Below are 19,784 nucleotides of genomic sequence, written 5' to 3' on the forward strand. Positions count from 1 at the left end.
GGTCATATTGAATATTGAAAACATTTGTCACTACATGGCTAGGATACTCCATGCGATCCAAAAGGCTCATCGGCCTATAGGCGTCCCCTTGTAAGTTTACTTACTAAGGACCAGGAGCGCTATCAACTGTCAGCTTCCACATTTAGCAAACATTACAACTTCTGGTCACCCAATAGTATAGCTATAATGACATCACATCACAACTCTTCCTTTACATTTTTTTTTTAAAATCCATTCATTTTAGCCAACAGAATCCCAATACATAGACATGATGCGCTGGTTATTCCATGTAGCACTAATGGGCCATCAATGGCAAAAGTGTCTAACATACATTATATTTTCAGACTTATCAAAGGTAGCACGCAAAGTTTATGTTAGCGCTGTGATCCTACAATTAGCCTTAGACTGCTTTTGCCACAATACATGACCTGTATGATAAAAGACAAATAATTGAAAGGCACTTACATCTTCCTCTCGATGGAACCAAGATGGCTGCACAACAAAAGAGTGTAAAGTGAAGGGAAGGGCAGAAGGAACAAAAAAAAATAGCTATCTCTATTGTGACCAGATGTGTCTATGGTTCACACACAGACATTAACTAACTTCTCTGACAACACAGCAGAGAAAATCTTCCAACATAGACTGGAAACTAGTTCCCAAGCTGGCCAAATGTTTCCTGCAACTACAAAGTACCATCTGTTGTTGTTTTTTACTTTAAACAAAAGAAACAAAAACAAAAAACATATTCATCGCTTCTTTAACCAACACCAAACAAAAGACTGGTTATTTGGTGAACTAACGCTTAGCCTTTTTCTCCATTGCAAAATGAACTATTTTTAACTTGTAAGCACTGTACTTTTTAAATAGGTCTCTCATGTTTGCCTATTTTTAATACTAGTGGCAAGATAAATATGGGCTCACCTTCGAAAAGCGCTGCATTCCTAGAAAATAACTATAAATAACAAGGTGACAATCAGAGCTGCAATAACCACACCGGGCATTGCGGGTTGCACAGATGAGACCCGGTTTTGCAACAGGTGGTCAGTTTTACAAATAGCCGTACAAGTAGATCATTTTTTCAACACCTACAGTTTACTTCGGTAGGAGACGTGAAACTGATGTTTGCATTTTCTTTTTTAATGTCCTTCATAATATTGCATTGCTTTTTGTGTACTTTTTTCAAACATCTGGTGACAGCGACTCACAAGCCCGGTCTACGTTCTCTCCAAAATTGCATTTCTCCTGCCCTATCCGAGAAGTAGGCATCAGAGATACATGTTTTCTGCAGCTGACAGTAAAGAAACAATCAGGGGGAGAAGAGCAGGGCTGAGAAAGCCCATCTAGCTAGGAGAAATGTAAAACCCAGACTGGAGCCCCATCTTGCAGTGGACTCCACCCCTTCATCCCACATTCTGTGTGATGTCGATATTAGTCTCAGTGGCAGAATCGTCATGACTGGGAGCGTTATAAAATGCTCCCTTTAAAGTAAACTGCATTAACCTGACATCATACTGTGCTATAAGTAGCTTCGAGTTCCACTGAGTCAGTAAAAAAAAATGCTCTTTTCTCCTTCTCTTGCTGCCACTCCAAGTGAGGTCCATGGTCACCCAGCCTGGGGCACACTGCACAAGCAGTAGTCCAGAGCAGAGCCTGGCTTCATAGCGTTAATTGCACAAGGAGGGACGCTTGGCAACACTGTCTAGAGCTCTACTCTGCTGCTGAGCGCAAGTCATGCCTGGTGGAGCTGTGAGGGGGGGCTCCCACAATACGAGTCACCATAGAGGAGGGGAGAGGAGGGCACTGAGGAAAACACAACAGAGCCTCGGTTAAAGGTAGCCTTTAGTTTTATTTTCATCAGCTGGAGTTACAGGTGGGAGGAGGAGGCACCCCAGCCAGAGGGGAGGGATGAGTGGAAACTACCAGGGGAGCCCGAGAAAGCAGGGGGACGAGACCCCAGACATTGTAAAAAATAAAGCTGAACGAAAATGTGTTTTTGTAAAGATACAGCACAGCAATAGAGAATAACCATTTTAAATAAACAAACTGCAACATGATCTTTATTCACCACTGTTAGACTTTTCATCCTTGGTGTGGTCTCCCTTAACATTTTGCCTCTGTTTCCCAGGTTGTTGATGTGTGCTGGACCCTGTTTTCGCTGTTTTTGTTACTTTGGGCACTTTACCACTACTAACCAGAGCTAAAGTGCAAGTGGTCCTATACAAAATTCGTATGTAATTGGCTCATCCATGATTGGCATATTTGATTTACTGGTAAGTCCCTAGTACAGTGCACTAGAGGTGCCCAGGACCTGTAAATCAAATGGTACCAGTGGGCCTGCAGCCCTGGTTGTGCCACCCACAATAGTAGCTCTATAAACATGGCTCAGACCTGTCACTGCAGTGTCTGTGTATACAGTTTTAAACTGCCAATTCGACTTGGCAAGTGTACCCAGTTGCCAGGCCTAAACTTTCCCTTTTCTTACATGTAATACTAAGGTAGGTCCTAGGTAGCCCCATGGGCAGGGTGCAGTGTATGTTTGAGATAGGGCATTTACTAATGTTTTTTTATATGGCCTAACAGTGAAAGACTGCTACATTTGTTTTTCACTGTCTGCCTTTTTCAAGGCCTATCCCTCTATTAGGTTAACATGGGGGCTGCCTTTAAATATGATTAAAGTATAGATTCCTTTTGGGACCGGATAGACATGTGGAATTTTGGGTCTCTGAGCTCACAATTAAAAAATACATCTTTTAGTAAAGTTGATTTTAAGATTGGGTGTTTGAAAATGACACTTTTAAAAAGTGAGCATTTTCTTGCTTAAACCATTCTGTGACTCTGCTTGTTTGTGGATTCCCTGTCTGGGTCAGTTTGACAGTTTGGCTGTTTGCACCTCTCTCTAGACATTGAAACAAAGGGAGCTGGGGTGTAGCCTGCATATCCTGATTAGCCCTCTGTGCTAGGAGGGAAGGGAGGAGTGGTCACTCACACCTGAAAGGGCTGTGCCTGCCCTCACACAAGACAGTCTCCAACCCCCTGGTGTTTGTCTGGGGCCTGGCCTGGGCAAGGCAGGATTTAACAAACAAGAGTAAGCCTACTTCAAAGGGCAAAATGGGTATAAGAAGGGCACCCAAAACCACAGACTTTAGATCAATTCTGGAACCCAAGAGGAACCTCTGCCTGGAGAAGAGCTGAAGAGCTGAGGAAGAAGAGCTGCCCTGCTTGTGACTGTGCTTTGTGGAGCTATCCTGCAGTTGCTGCTTCTGCCTGTGCAAGAGGACAAAGAATGGACTTTGTGTGCCTCCCTGCTTGTGAAGAACTCTCCAAGGGCTTGAAACGGAGCTTGCCTCCTGTTGTTGAAGTCTCAGGGACAGCAAAGACTTCTATCTGCCAGCACCTGGAACCTCTGCTGAGACTCCTGCCCTGCCAAGTGGTGCCCTATCCAGTTCCTGTGGCCTTGACAGGTGAAGATGGTGGACCAAGGTTGGCAATCCATGTACAGATCGCTGTGCGGGGAAATTTCAGACGCAACCTCCGAGAGTGGCTGAAGAAATGACTTGCCGCCGGCTCCACGGCAGAAATCGATGCAGCGCTTGCAGCGTGGCTGTGAAATTGACTCATGTGACTGGAGAAACGACGCTCGGCATCACTGACGGAGGCTGCAACAACACAACATCGCTGGGTGCGGAAAATCAACGCAAGCCTGCCTGGACCCCGTGGTGCTTTGTCCGGATCGACGCATCTCTCTCCTGCGGGGAAAGAAACGACGCACATCGATCGGACCAGAGAAGGAGAAACGAAGCACGACCTCGCTTGCGGGTGAGAAATCGATGCACCGCTTACCCTTTTCGACACACTCTCGCCCGTGAGGGTTATTTTGACATGACCCAGGTACATTGCCACGCTAACAGCATTAGCGTTGTGTTTGAAAGAACATGAAGGCTCTTTTTGCATTTTAACTAATAACTTGTGTATGGTCGACTTTTGTCGTTTTGGTCTTGTTTTGTTTAGATAAATATTTTCTATTTTTCTAAACCTGTCTTGTGTCATTTTGTAGTGTTTTCATTGAGTTACTGTGTGTGTTGGTACAAATTCTTTACACCTAGAACTTTGAAGTTAAGCCTGCCTACTCGTGCCAAGCTACCAAGGGGGTGTTTTGGGATTAGCTGGGGATGATTCTCTTTTACCCTGACTAGAGTGAGGGTTCTTGACTGTACAGGGAGTAACCTGACTGCCAACCAAAGATCCTATTTCTAACAACCACACACTCCTGGGGAAAGCCATTGTCTGTAGAAGCCACTAAAACAAGAGAAAGAGAAAGAGAGCGAGGGCGAGCTCACCCTGGAAAAGCCCCCCTCTGCTGTTGGTTCTATGTTTGCAGAGGGAGCTGGTGGGGAAGAGGGACTGAACAACTACCCACAGTGTAAGACGAAGAGGCAAATACTAAAAATAAAGTCCCCTACAGAAGAGATAAACAGGATATAGCATAATTATACAGTAGTTGGTTCTGCTCCCTAAGTGAAAAAGGCAGGACAAAGAGTCAGAACTGACCACTAACAAGCAAGGATTGTTAAAGGACACTGCAGCCAACAAATGAAATAGCCTTGACTCACAGTATAAGTATACTTAAAAGTATACAACATGTTGAACGCTTATGCTCGACCTAAAAACCACCACTCCATCAATGTTCAGGTGGTGTGTGTGGCAGACCTGTACATCTCCCAAGTGACAGCCAAGTTTCCAGGATCTGTGCATGCCTCCTTCATTCTGAGGAACTGCAATGCCCCCCACATGATGGCACGACTACAGCGAGAGAGGGCTTGGCTCATTGGTATGTATGCTTTTGGTGTGTGTTTCTGTTATGGCACCTGTCATCACATTCTTCCCTGTGTCTGTACCTGTATTGTAACAGGTCCTACCTTTATGCACACAGGTGACTCTGGCTATCTTAACCTTCCCTGGCTGTTGACACCAGTGAGGTACCCTGCCACAGAAGGGGAACTCTGTTGCAATGAGGCCCACGTCAGGACAAGGCATGTAATTGAAAGGACATTTGGTCTATTGAAGGCCAGGTGCAGGTGCCTGGATGTCTCTGGAGGTTCTCTCTTCTCCACTTCCCAAAAAGTATGCCAGATCATAGTTGCCTGCTGCATGCTCTACAATCTAGCCCTGAGACATCAGACACCATTACTAGCTGATGATGACGAGGCAGCTGGACCAGTGACTGGTGATGCAGACATGGAAAGTGATGAGGAGGCAGATGAGGAAGGTGCAGCTGACTTTAGGATTGAGCTGATCAATCAGTACTTCCAGTACCATACAGGTATGTTGCATGTGGATTTGCATGTATTGCACTTCCACGTTGATTGGTGTCAATGCTCATCCTGATTTGGATCATCAGTGGTAGTGTAATGGGTTCCTTTCCCTATGTGTGTTGTGGGCGGTGACTGACTGCATGTAAGCTGCAGAGTTTAGATGTCTCATCTCTAACATGTGTACTTTATGCAGGTTTCAAGAATCACATCTCCTATGGACAGGCCTGTATTGTGCTATGTGTCCTGCATTCTCCTGTTCTCATGTCACTCCAGCGAGTAACTGTGTAATGGATATCTTTGCTTCTCCTACCTATTGCTTGATGCATTCATGTTCATTAGCCTTTGATAACTTTTTACAGAAGAGCGTTTTGCCCAAGAAAAATACCAGATACAGCATTTTGTAATGTATTTCCTGAGACTAGTGATGTAGAAGTGACATCTGTTGTACCCAGTTAATTTGGCAATCTATACTGGGCACAACATCCATAATCTGCATATGTGCTTTTTGGGCCACCATGCCTACTGTCCTGAATGAAGTCTCTGTCATGTTTTTTTTGGAGGTTGGATGAGTGGATATACTCTGGTATTTGGCTGGACTAGTGACTCCCTCACATCTGCCCTGGGACATGTCTGTTGTACTATGTCTCCAACAGAGGATGTCTCCCTCTGCTGTCCATTACACTGCCTGTTGGTTGTTTAAGGGGTCATGCCCACATGGCATTTTGCTTACCAAACATTTGTATATGTACAAATAAAGACACATAAACAGTTGCTGAGATCTACAGTGTTTATTGTGCAATAATTGTCCAACAGGTGATGAGTGGGGTCATGGTGAATGAAAACATCAGAGTAGGTGGCACAGCTGTAGGTACCTCAGGTCCAGTGTCCACGGGCCATGGGAACATGGTGAAATTTTATTGAACAGTCAACAGCGTGTCTCAGTGCCACACAAGAGAGGGAAATCAGGAGAGGGTCACTTCCTGGCAGTGGGTTTGGTCTCTGCATCTGCACCAGCCAGATGTCTGGCTGGACGTTCACATTTGCGGGGGGTTCTTCAGCTACAAAGGGAAGGGTGCCAGAGGCCAGTGGTTCCCCTGGCAGGGCCTACATTCCACTAGCTCCCACAGATGTTGGTGGCTGAAATGAGGCTAGTAGAAGGGGCCTGCTGGTGGATGGAAGAAGCACGCAGGGCTGTGTTAATGTCTCTGAGCACCCCTGCAATGGAGGTGATTGCGGTTGGCAGCGCTATCCGTGCACTTGGCAGGGACTGGGTGGGCATTGGGGCTGGGTGGTGGTGTGGCATACAGGAGAGGAGCATTAGGTGATTAGGTGGGAGGTGTAGTGGAAGATAGGGTGAATTGAGGAGTGGTTGGGTAGTGAGGAAGCATGCTGGACCGGACGCATTTGTGCCAGGGGAGTATTAGTTATTTACCAGAGTCCAGTCCTTCGGGTATTCCTGTCAGACCCCCTGGATGCAATATGTCCAACACCTTCTCATCCCACGATGTGAACTCTAGGCCAGTCTTCTGCACGGTTTTGTGGTGCCTGGATGCCATGGAACGCACCTTCCCCCGTAGGTCGTTCCGCCTCTTCCTGATATCCTCCCTTGTGCATGGATGGTTGCACACTGAGTTCACCCTGTCGACAATTCTCTGCCATAACTCCATTTTCTGGCAATGGTGGTTTGCTGAACGTGTGCTCCAAACAGTCGTGGCTCTACCTTGACAATTTCATCGTCCATGACCCTCAACTCATCATCTGTGAAGCATGGGTGCTTTTGACAGGACATGTAGGTAGTGTTGTGGGTGGGGGTGGGTGTTGTGTGTGTAAGGGTGCAGTGTAGGGTGCTTGGTGGGGTGGGGTGTTTGGTTCTTTGTGTTGATTGGTTGTGGTGTTTGTGTGCAGTAGTAATGTGTGTATAGGGTTAATCATGCAGCTGTGTGGTGTGTGCTGAGTGTGAAGTGTATATGTGCCCATGGTGTATAAGTGCTAAGTAATAGGTTTGTAGGTCCTCACTGTCTCTGTATGTGGTTTTTGTTGCAAAGGATTGTGGGTTGTGTGGGGGGGTGTTATATAATGCAGTGAGTAGGTGTGTCTGGTGTGTCAGGTGTGGGGTATTCAAACTGTCCACTGTGGTGCTGTGTCTGAAGTCAGTTGCTGAGCGCGGCGGTTCAGACAGCCAATGGTTTTCCACCATGGAAGAACCAATGTGCTGATTTGTGGGTCGTAATGTGGTGGGTGTAAAGTTGTCAGGCTGGCGGTGCTAGTGATGGAACGGTTTCTTTCCCACCCTCCAGTGTCCTAGCAGTGTCTGATTTGTGGCTGTTTTTTGGCAGTCTTCACTGTGTGACTCTTAATATGGCGGTCGGAATACTGCCAACATGGCGGTCTTTTGGAAAGCCACCATCGTAGCAGTATTGCAAAAAGACCACCAAAGTCGTAATGAGGCCCTTAATGTCTCTGTTAAAACAAGTGTTGGGGCTTGCAATTAAAATCGGTTTGGTCCCTTATGTATCGCCCTCAAATGTTGGTCTTGTAGAGATATAGTCAGACTATCAACAAAATTGTACAGAAGGCTGTGAAATAGAAATCAAAAACTGGTCTAAACTGTTATCTTTGTCCTTTACGACCTGATGCAGACACAAGTTATACACAAGTTTTAGCCCATTTGGGTGACAACTTTTGAGTTTAGTAGACATTTTAATAGAACAAAAGGAGGAAGAAAATATTCCTAGTAGAATATGCCCTGCCTTTACAGGGCAGACTTTGGGATATTTAAGAGAGTTGGTCTAGAGGAATTTAAGCAAAGACCAGAAAAATTGAAGTATAAGAATCATGGAACTTGACTTCATACATTGAAACATAGGATAAGGTTTTGGTTCTATGATCCACTTCGTGGCACAAAATGGTTCCTTGATGGTATAGGCCTTAGCAGATCCTTGAGTCAATAGAACAAATCTCATATCGGATTTCTTAACTGGATAAATATCCTCCTCAGCTTTATCGTAGCCACATGCTAGAAATTGTAATTGGAAGAACAAAACAAGGGAAATATTGTATGCTTGGTGGGGGGTTGAAAGAGCAGAATAGAATAGACCTCAAGTAACTAGAAACAGACTTCAAACCTTCAGTTCCAGGAAGAGCTTCCAAGGGGATGTGGACTGCATAAGATAAGGTGCTAGAAATTGTATCCAACTTGCAATCTTCTTTTGTTTTCGATGCAACCGTCAGATCATCAATGCACCGTAGACTTTCCAAATATTTCTTAAGAATCTGGTTAAAGACTGAGGGCCTTTCTGTATACTATTCAGGCCTAGAAACATCATAACATTTTTACTAGACCTGCAGGTCAAGTAACTTGAATAATCTACTCAACCATAACTGTAATAATGTACTTGCCCTGTAAACTGGTATCAAATTGTGTGATCCTAGTCAAATATTTTAGTTTGCAGAGTCACCTTTTGCTTCATTGTCAAAATCGAGAGTAACTTCAAATATGTGAGCTTAGCATTTCTGCTGTTCAAAAAAACTTATTTGTTTGATTAAAATAGACTAAACGTTTGCTCCATGTATAAAACAAACATGGTTGCACACTGTCACTAACAAACAGAACATTTCCAAGAAATGTCCAAAACCCTTCCCACTAACTTATAGCTTTACTGATAAAACTTTATAATGCATTAACAATCTGTTAAAACCAGGTTTCAGAAAACATATTTATTCTTTGCACATAACCAAGTGAAGTGTTCTGATTCGTTTTCATCCTATTAAAATATTTATTTTCATTACACAGAAGTACAAACAATGAGCTATTGAATTATATTTTGGAAATGTTTGTACGCTTGTCTAAGCTATTTAAATGTGTGTTAGGAAAAACCTGACAAAATCCTGGAACTCTGCAGTGAGAAGAAAAATTCATTTTAAAACAAACTGACTTTTGACCTCTGTCTTTGAACACAGAGTAAATGTGACAAAAACAAGATTTAAAGGCATCTTTATTGCTCCTCCACTTTCTAAATGAATAGAACACCTGTTCTTTGTCAACTCGCCAGAAGAGGCGAGTAGGTCCTAAAAATAGCTCGATCTGATAAAATATAACTTGCCATAGCGAGTAGATTTTTCAAGCCCTGCTCTTGTAGAATACGACGCCACACAAGGATTTTATTTAAAAATCTGAAAACAAAGAGATATTGACCATCATCATAAAGAGAAATGGAGAAGAACACCTAGCACAAGTGAATGACTATATCATTCTGCATCTGCAGGAATCTAAAACAAAATCACAGCAGGATTCAGTACCCCAGAAGAATATGGGACAACAATTTTATTAACTTTTCAAACATCCTGGACCACCATCCATTTTCTGCTCACTTTTTTGTATCTCCATCACAGATGAGTTGCAAAGGCTATATAACACGTCTCTTAAAATGCCTTACTCGATCATATCTATTATGGATTTCATGCCCTCCTCTGCTGTAAACATGTACTGCAGGGTTCGGGGTAGATTGCATTTGGTTTTACTATTCTTTTCACTGGTTCTGCACTTTTAATGAATCCTGTTTATTCACCTTTTAATATCATACCTCCTCTTTTACTGTGTGTTTTAAATCAGGAGGCAAATCATCTTTTTTGAAAACTGGTAATAAGTGGACTTTTGATTCTTGTGATTTTATTTTAAATTCAGAATCCTCATCCTGCATTTGAATTGCCATGCTGTCATTATTTAATGAATCAGGCAATTTGTCTTACAGAGATGATCCCTACCTAGGAAGTTTACAGGACTTGTGTCACATATTATAAATTCTTGTTCATTCTCTAGGGGGGTAGTTTGGGAAGTGATGGAATTAAGAAGGTTTTCAGGCTTACACATAAACTGGAAAAAATTGGAAATATTTCTTCTGGTGAAATTAACTAAAACTGACCAGGAATTTCCCATTCAGTGGCAGAAAGACGCAATTAAATATTTAGCGATACACAGAAGACTGATTTCAATTGTAACTATCTGGAGAACTATGGTAAGGCAATGGATAATTTGATGAAACAAATTCAGAGAATGATCTCCATGACTGTCGCGATTACTGGGTGAATCACCAAAGTAAAAATGATGGCGGATACACCCCGAGTGTGGAGAGTACACTCCGGGTGTGGAAAGTACACTCTGCAACCGGAGTGGAATCTCTGCTCCGAGTACGAATGTAAAGATACTACTCATAAATGCCCCTTTTGAATCCCGAATGCCATAAACATAGACTTTTGGCCTAGGTTTAGACCAAAAGTCTAAGTTTACCTTTATGAATTGGGCCCGATGTTTCTAATCAGTGGATGGATGATACAAAGTCATTTAAAGCTCAATGCGGAAAAGACCGACATTGTGATCTTTGGCCACACACTTTCTTCATGAACTACATCCTTTTGGCTGTCCCAAATGGTTCCCAAAAACATTGCCTAAACACTGGGGCCTAGTATAACTAAATTTTCACGCAGCACAGCCAAAAATCATGCGCTGCATTTAAATATCCGGTATTCACTATGAAACAAAGTAATTTGATCAGCTCAAAAGAATGACATTACATTTTCTTTCTTGAGTTACGTTCAGTATGGCATGAACTGGTGTGTCTTCTCAGTTCAAATAGAAGTCTGGCATGGAGCAGTAAACATTTCAGTGGCACAAGATCGTACATCACAATTCGAAGCCACAGCTGACTCCTTTACAGAAAATGCTATTGAATGGATCTACACTGGAGACAGTGTGTTTGAAGCCCTTCCCTCCACTGTAATAAGTGCAGGACATTTCACCCTTGCTCCTGGATTTCAGTGACAGCATGTTTTTCATTACTGCAGACTAAGAAGAAATACACAAACACTAAAAGGAATTTCTGGGATGCAACCCTCTCAGTCCAAAAAACACATTTATCAAGGCACTTTGCAATGATGTGCAGCACAAGTGCACATTTGAAGAGAATCACCGCAGTGAAATAAAAGTGTATTACTTTACTTTAAACTGAGAGGAAACATGAATAAAAGGAATTCCACCAATGCAGGGCTCTTAGCCTGAGTAATACATTTATTAAAGCACTGTTTCAGGTTCGAATAGAGGAGACATGTAGGTAAAATGTAGCAACACAAATACACTTCCAAAAATAATCACAGCAATAGAATAATAATACTTATAAAAACAAACAATTAAAGTACGCTACTTTAATCATGGATTATATATCTGCATATATAGTGATTATATGTTCATGCACAATGCAAAGCTAGAAATAATAATCAAACAGAATACATCACCATAGGGCTTGTTTGCTTCATCTCTTTGCCAGTAACAGGTCGTGAACCCAGTGAACCGTGGAGAAAGAGAGACATCTACCCTCAAGGGAGTGATGGCAGGCAGAGCGTCCTCTCCCGCCCGAGTTCAATCTTTTTCCACAGCCATCTAGTTTCTGTCTCTTATATACCTTAAACAAGCTGAAGAGGAGAATTCTAGAAATCCTTCTCCCATCCTGTGAGTTGTGGTTCAAATGCTAGCTACCCCAGGTCAGTTTTGTAATAAAACACGTTGAGATTGGCCACATCCCAATGTGCGTTCTCAAAACCAAGCTGTTCCTTGCCGTACCATAAACATTCTTCTGGTACATCCATATCTTACTTTCGCTCTCCCGTATTATGTCCTAGCCCTTAGTGAGAAGAGAACATGTAGAGTGAAAACATGAACAAAAAACACATTGCATTGCATTGCATGTGCGAAAAAAATACCTGCACCTTCTACACCTCTAACGTGGCAGTGGCTAAAGCTAAGTAAAGCACAAAATGGAGTCTGTAATCAAAATGGAGCTAGTGGCTGCCAATGTGACGGAGCGTGAAGCTAAGCTAAACCCAAAATGGAGTCAGTGGTCAAGATGGAGCAGTGGTTAAATAAAGATATAATTACAGAGCAGCTCAGGTTTCTTGGCCTCTTACCCTCCTGCACCTTCATCTTTCCTTGTTAACTACTCTAAGAGGGACAAATGGGCTCTGCAATGGAATCTGACATTCCAGACCTGCAGTGTAGATTTCAAGATACTAAAAGGGATTGCCTCCAGGTTCCTGAGAGATCAAATAGTGCAATATTCTCCAAGGATCACTCTATGTTCGGCTTCTGCCAACCTTTGAGTGATCCCAAGGTTTGGGAAAATCAGTATGGGGCGCTGCATTTTGGTTCTTGCTCCTGAGGTGTGGATTGGTCTTCCAGCTGAGATTCCCTTTATTCCTGAATTCATTCATTTTTTGAAAGCATTAAAGACATGGCTTTTTAAAGTAGGTTTTGAGAATTAAAGCCCTGTCTTCCCCCCTCTGCTATTTTATTCTTCTATTGCTATAGCACCAAGAGACCTTCGGGTGAATGTTGCACTTTATAAATACTTATAACATAACATAACATATAACATAACATAACATATAACATAACATATACCATAACATTACATAACATAACATAACATCACATCACATCACATAACATAACATCACATCACTTAACATAACATAACATAGCATAACATGACATACAATGAAGACTGAGACAGGAACTCTTGAGGTAATACTATGATCAAAGTCCAGGCACTAATGGGATGTGATATACACAATAGGATCCACATTACACTTGTGGAAAAGGATCACTCCCTAAATCACTAGCCGGTGTAGTCTCCATTAGAACTTTCAGTGGATATTTTGTGGCTGGCTCCGTCAGAAGAATTTCGGTCAAAACAAATTCTATGCAAATTGGGCATGACCAAGTCGGGTGACCTATTTATGAATAAGAAGATCGTTCCCTTGCTGAGGTTCAAAGAAAAGAGGGAGATTCACCACTAGCCACTGTATTGTGCTGTAAGCTCTGGTGGGGAATACAATGAATGTGGTGGGAATTTTCCATCCCTCCAAAAGAATGTGATAATGTGATTTTGTGGTGGAATGCAAAATGCACAGCTGAATACTTATACTCTGAAATTAACAAAGGATATCCAACTGAAAACCCATCAACTTAGCAACATGGATGGTAGACGTAGTATAATCACTAACGAATTTGAAGTAGAGCTATTGTTGCATGCAGTTCCGGCACATGCTGTTTAATAACTGCCACAAAATTATAATTTGTTTTACATTTTGCACAGAATATGTCACAATCAGACCACGGCTAAATAACGGAATCTATGAGATGTGCTCTAGAGATGGTGTGCTTTTTGCACCTTGTGTTGTTGAGTTCTGGAAGAAAGTATTTAACTGTTTGTGTAAGAAGGTAGAAACAGTTTGTCCTGTGATCTGCTAGTGGTGCTGTTGGAGTAGGTATCAGATTCCCAAAAGCCTATAGATACTTTGTATCAATGTTATCATCCTTGGCAAAATGGAAGGTGGCAATGAGATGGATGGGTGAAAAGCCTCCGAGATGTGGAGCCTAGGTTCAAGATCTGAAATATTGTAACAATATGGTCCTTCAAAATTTGCTTGGAACTTAATTTTGAACGCAGTGGGGGCAACTATTGTGTGCCCATTCAATATAAGCAGAGCAGTGCGATAAGTACAGTTAAAAAATAGAACATATCAAAGGTTGAAAATGTTTATATTGTAAATATCAAGATGTTATAGACATTCAACCCAAATCACTGTCATTTAACAAATGGGGCTAGTGTGAAGCATAATGAAAGTGACAGTGCAGTGCTCTTCAGTGGTGCTAATAAAACAAATATAAATTGTCAACAGCAAAATGAGAACAGTTACAAAATATACAGCCAATTTTTGCTGTAGCATTAGGTAATCAGCTAGTATAGTTAGTAATAAGATTTCTAGATGTTTGAGTATTGTTTTGAGGATGAACAGTTCAAAACCATTTGTAATCGACGCATGTTTTGAACCAAAGGTGAGTGATGTGTGAGGCGTCTTCTTCAGGGAAAAAGGGTGGGATCAATGGGCAGTAGCACTCCATGAAGGTAAAAACCAAAAAGCACCATAAGAGGGGACCCAAAAATCTGGAAGCAGAGTTAGTGAGTATAGGTCATTTACCAAAACAAGGTTGTACTTTGCAAATTTCATAGAACTGTGAAGTAAATGTGGTTAGTAGGGTCCAGACTACACATAGTGAAGAAACATGTTTATGTGCTATCTTGAAAAACGTATCCAGAAATGGGAAGAATAAAGAATATATTCACTCAGGCAATGACGAACCATCCATTCTCTGTTAGGAAAAAGATTGTCATCTTACAACAGCTGCTTAAATTATCAATTAAGGATAGGAAAACTTGAAAATTAAGCTGCATGTGAACAGAAAGATAAGTGCATTGCAGAGTATTCATCCGAGTCCAAGGCGACAGAGCAACAATGGAACAGTGATAGAAGTACTGTACATGCATGTATCCAAAATGGCAACACCCAGGGAGAATTGAGAGGAATAAATCACTCTTTTAAATAACTGTGTAATAAATAATTCTACAGGTACAGTTAGAGGGCAGAGTTATAGTTAATGTAGTGTGGGTAGCAAGTTAAACCCAAGAAGTTAGGATTATGTGTCCTTTAAAGAAGTGGAGATTCAACTGGGGCACCTTCTATGATTATATTTGTAAGTCCTTCCTGTTGAGGTTTAATTACTATGTAATGAGCACCACGGCCAGAATAGAACCTCATTTGCCCATGGTGCTTAAATTAAGCGGATGTTTTACGGTGATCGGCACTGGCACTTAATTGTCAACACCGGCACTTGGGATGGTCTGCTACAACGTGGCACTGTCTGGCTTATTTAGAGATGACCACAACAATAGTTAGTCGTTTTTTATGTATATTGAATTAATAATTATTGCCTGCAGCACAAGCCATTATTTTAGCTTTGGGGGTCTACAATAGTCTGAATTTTCACACTTGTAGGAGTGTGATGGGTAATAGGTGTGTAGTTACTTTTATTGGCAGCATGGCAGGAGCAATTTGTGGTGCAAGCTGCAGTGGCCTCCTAACAAGAGGCCTGACACATAATTATTATTATTATTTTTTTACAAATTAACCCCTTGGGTGCCCTGGACGTAACTGTTACGTCCTGACGTAACCGTTATGTCCTGACCTGACCCAGGGGGAGTGCTAGCGCTCCCCGTGGGTCTCCCACCTCCCTCCCCTGGGCAGAGATGGAAGGGGAAGAGCGTCCCCTACCACTCCGACCCCCCCAGCATCTAATGACGTCAGTGTGCACTGTGTGCTGACATCATGACAGGCAGCCGGACGCGCTGGAAGCCATTTACTTCCAGAGCGTCTTCGGAGAAACAAGTGAGTTTCTCCTCCGGCTAGGGGGGCGATTTACTTGGTAAGATGCTTTAAGGGAAAGGAAAGGAATTTCCTTTCCCTCAATGTCTCTTGCAGGATTCCTACTGCCCGATTACACTGCGATCTGGCAGCAGGAATGCCCACTAGACACCAGTCAATTTCATGTGGAGGGGCATGGCCCCTTGGGCAAGGGTCGCTCCCCTTTGGGAGGCAAAATGTTTTACGCCATTTCTGCCCCACTTGGGGGAAGATCGGCCTATTCATTTTTGGCCGATCAAACCCCCAAAGGGGGCAGAAACCACTAAGGCGCCGGGGATTGTTTACTATTTTTTGTGTGGGGGGGGCCTGGGGCAAGGGTCGCCCCCAAAGGGGGCACAGCACTGTTGGCCAGTTCTGCCCCCCGGAAGATTGGCCAATTTTTTTAAGGCCTGTCTGCCTCAAATGGGGGCAGAAACCACTTAGGCACCAGGGATCTTGTGTGTGTGTGTGTGTGTTTTGTGAGGGGCAGCCTCTTGGGCAAAGGGTTGCCTCCAAATTACTAATGGCCATTTCTACCCCCCTTGGGCAGATCGGCCTATTTTGTTTAGGCCCATCTGCCCCATAGGAGGAGGACAGAAGCCACCAAGGCACCAGGGATTTGTTTTAGTTTCGTTTTTTTGTGAAGGGGGGGCGGCCCCTTGGGCAAGGTTTGCCTCCAAAGGGGGAGCACAAAACTGTTGGCCATTTCTGCCTTCCTTGGGGGCAGATCAGCCTATTTTTTAGGCCCAGGGCAGAAGCCACTAAGGCGCCAGGGCTTTTGGGTTTTTTTTTTGTGTGGGGGCGGCCCTTTGGGCAAGGGTCGCCACAAAAGGGGGCACACAACTGTTAGCCATTTCTGCCCCCCTTGGGGGCAGATTGGCTTATTTTTTTAGGCCCATCTGCTCCAAAGGGGGAAGAATCCACTAAGGTGCCAGGAATAGTTTTTGTTTATGTTTTTCGGCAAGGGTCGCCCCCCCAAAGGGAGCACACAACTGTTGGCCACTTCTGCCCCCTCTTGGGGGAAGACCGGCCTAGTATTTTTAGGCCCATCTGCCTGAGGGGGGCAGAAACCACTGGACACGGGGAAAATTTCTAAATGTTTGGTGGCGGGGTGTTTGTCAACTGGCGAAGTATTTGCAGTTGTGAGTATAACGGTTTATTTCTCCTTTTTTGTTCTAGTTCAAACCTTTTGCTTCCTTTGCTGTAACTCCTGTGATAAAGCCACACTTTGGGCCTGATTACAACTTTGGAGGACGGTGTTAAACCGTCCCAAAAGTGACGGATATACCACCTACCGTATTACGAGTTCCATAGGATATAATGGACTCGTAATACGGTAGGTGGTATATCCGCCACTTTTGGGACAATTTAACACCGTCCTCCAAAGTTGTAATCAGGCCCTTTGTTTATTACTTATTTTGGACAGTGCTGGTTGTACCGGCGCGGTGATCCTACAAAGAAAAGTGTGTAAAATGTGATTTTTTTTGTGCTAAATTTGAGGTTTGCAGAGGAGCTTGGGTAAGAAACTTTTGGGGGTTCCACACAAGTCACATCTGCCTGGACTCCACCGGGGGTCTACTTTTCAAAAATGTGTGGGTTTAGTATGTTTCCCTAGATGACCGCTGCACCTGGGACCATAAATGCAGGTGCCCCCCGCAAAAACAGGTAGTTTTGTCATATATCATTTTGATGTGTCTACATTGTGTTTTGCCGCATTTTCTGTTGCGGGCACTGGGTTTCCCCACACAAGTGAGGTACCATTTTTATCGAGAGACCTGGGGGAACACTGGGTAGAAGGAATTTTGTGGCTTTCCTCAGATGCCAGAACTTTCCATCATCGAAATTTGAGAAAAAAGTGTTTTTTTTGCCACATTTTGAGGTTTCCAAAGGATTCTAGGTAATGATACCTGGTGGGAGCCCCACAAGTCACCCCATTATGGATTCTCCTGGGTGGCTAATTTTGAAAAATGTCCCGGTTTGGTAAGTTTCCCTAAGTGCTGGTTGAACTAGAGGCCAAAATCCACACCTAGGCACTTTGCAAAAGATATGTCCGTTTTCTTTGGGAGCATGTCATGTGTCCATGTTGAGTTTAGGGGCATTTCCTGTTGTGGGCACTGGGCCTACCCACACAAGTGAGGTACCATTTTTACTGGGAGACTTGGGGAAACGCTGGGTGGAAGGAAGTTTGTGGCTCCCCTCAGATTCCAGAACTTTCCATCACCGAAATTTGAGGAAAAAGTGTTTTTTTGGCACATTTTGAGGATTGCACAGGATTCTGGGTAATGGAACCTGGTGAGAGCCCCACAAGTCTCCCCATTCTGAATTCCCCTAGGTGTCAAGTTTTGAAAAATGTCTGGGTTTGGTAGGTGCCGGTTGAGCTAGACGCCAAAATCCACAGCTAAGCACTTTGCAAAAAACGTGTGCGTTTTCTTTGGGAAAATGTGATGTGTCCACTTGCTGAATTCAGAATTTTGTCTATTTTTCAGAAATGTTTAGCTGTTCAGGATCTACCATTAGTTTCACACCCATTTCTGTCACTAACTGGAAGGAGGCTGAAAGCACAAAAAATAGTAAAAATGGAGTATGTCCCAGTAAAATGCCAAAATTGTGTTGAAAAATTGGGTTTTCTGATTCAAGTCTGCCTGTTACTGAAAGCTGGGAAGATGGTGTATATCAGCACCACAAACCCTTGGTTGATGACATTTTCAGAGAAAAAAACACATGCTTTTTTCTGTAGCACTTGTTTCCCATTTGTCTGAAAAAAATGTTTGCTGTATTTTGGCTAATTTCTTTGTCTCATCCAGGGGAACCCACAAACTCTGAGTACCATTAGAATCCCTAGGTTATTGGAAAAAAGGACGCCAATTTGGTGTTGATAGCTTATGTGGACAAAAAGTTATGTGGACCTAAGCGTGAACTACCCAAATAGCCAAAAAAAAAAATCTGCACCTGAGGGGGGAAAGGCCTGGCAGTGAAGGGGTTAAGCACTTGCTGTGGGGTGTTTTGGCTTACATTGAAAGGGCTGTTTGGGCTGTCTCCAGTACAGGTGTGGCAGCAGTACTGTAGAGAGGTATTGCAGAGTATTGGAAAAGATGTGTGTGAAAGTCCCAGGACCAGCCAGGCATGATAGGCATGCAGTGATTGAGATGTGTGTGTGTGTGTGAGAGAGCGGGTGTCACTGTACATCTCTTCACCTCTGAATAACAGGAGGCTATAAATCGAGGGTGAGTGCATTAGCAGAGTTATGTATTAGACCCAGTGCTGTAAGCACAGGCTTGGACCTAGAAGTGCTTGCTAGACTAGTGTGTCAGTATCGGCTCCTATAGTAGTTGCTGCAGCTCAAGTAATTTGTTGAGTGTTGTGTTTGTGGTCTAGTGTTTGTATAGTGGGTGTTGCTGGCAGTTTAAATGAAGGTGCACTGTTTGTGGGTCTCTTCTCTCAGGACTGTTTTGAAATAGAGGTGCAGCACCACAGTTGTGCGTGTTCTAAAAGAAGTGCCACCAGTGTTTTAAGTGGGCTGAGTCGCTCTGGGTCTTAGACCGAGTAGTAACTTAATCCGGACATTGAAACGGGTCCCTTTCGGGCACTGCATTCATGTTTCATGTTTTTAACTTTTTGTTAGAAATGGGGTTTCTGGTTGGCTAAGGTATGCACCTCAGGCAGGCAGAACCCACCCACTCTAGTCAGGGTAGGGGTGTTTTCACACCCAAGATAACCCCTGCTCACACCCTTGCTAGCTTGGCATGAGCATTCAGACCCATACCAGAGGCACACAACACATGTGACACACTATCCCCACCACAAAGGAAACACAGCACCAAGTTATATACAAATAAACTGTATTGTTCACAACATTAGACCAAACACAACATGTCACTAATACCCTGGCACCCAAGCAGTTATCAGAACATTACATAGTAGTATTACTCTGCAAAAGCAGGTAGTAGTCACATAGAAAATATAGGTTACTGGTTATCCTGCAACATAAGCAGTAGTCAGGCTGTCTTTGTTACTAAAATGCACATATCATGGTACAAAACATATCAGCAGAGATGCAGATATCATCATATATGCAAAACAACATCATGAATGCCCATAAACATGAAACATCAGAGAAGTTCATAGCATCATCATCATTGTAACATATTGTCATGACTGTACATATCATGACACATCATC

This window comes from Pleurodeles waltl, chromosome 8 (genome assembly GCF_031143425.1).
Source record: "Pleurodeles waltl isolate 20211129_DDA chromosome 8, aPleWal1.hap1.20221129, whole genome shotgun sequence".
Lineage (NCBI taxonomy): Eukaryota > Metazoa > Chordata > Amphibia > Caudata > Salamandridae > Pleurodeles > Pleurodeles waltl.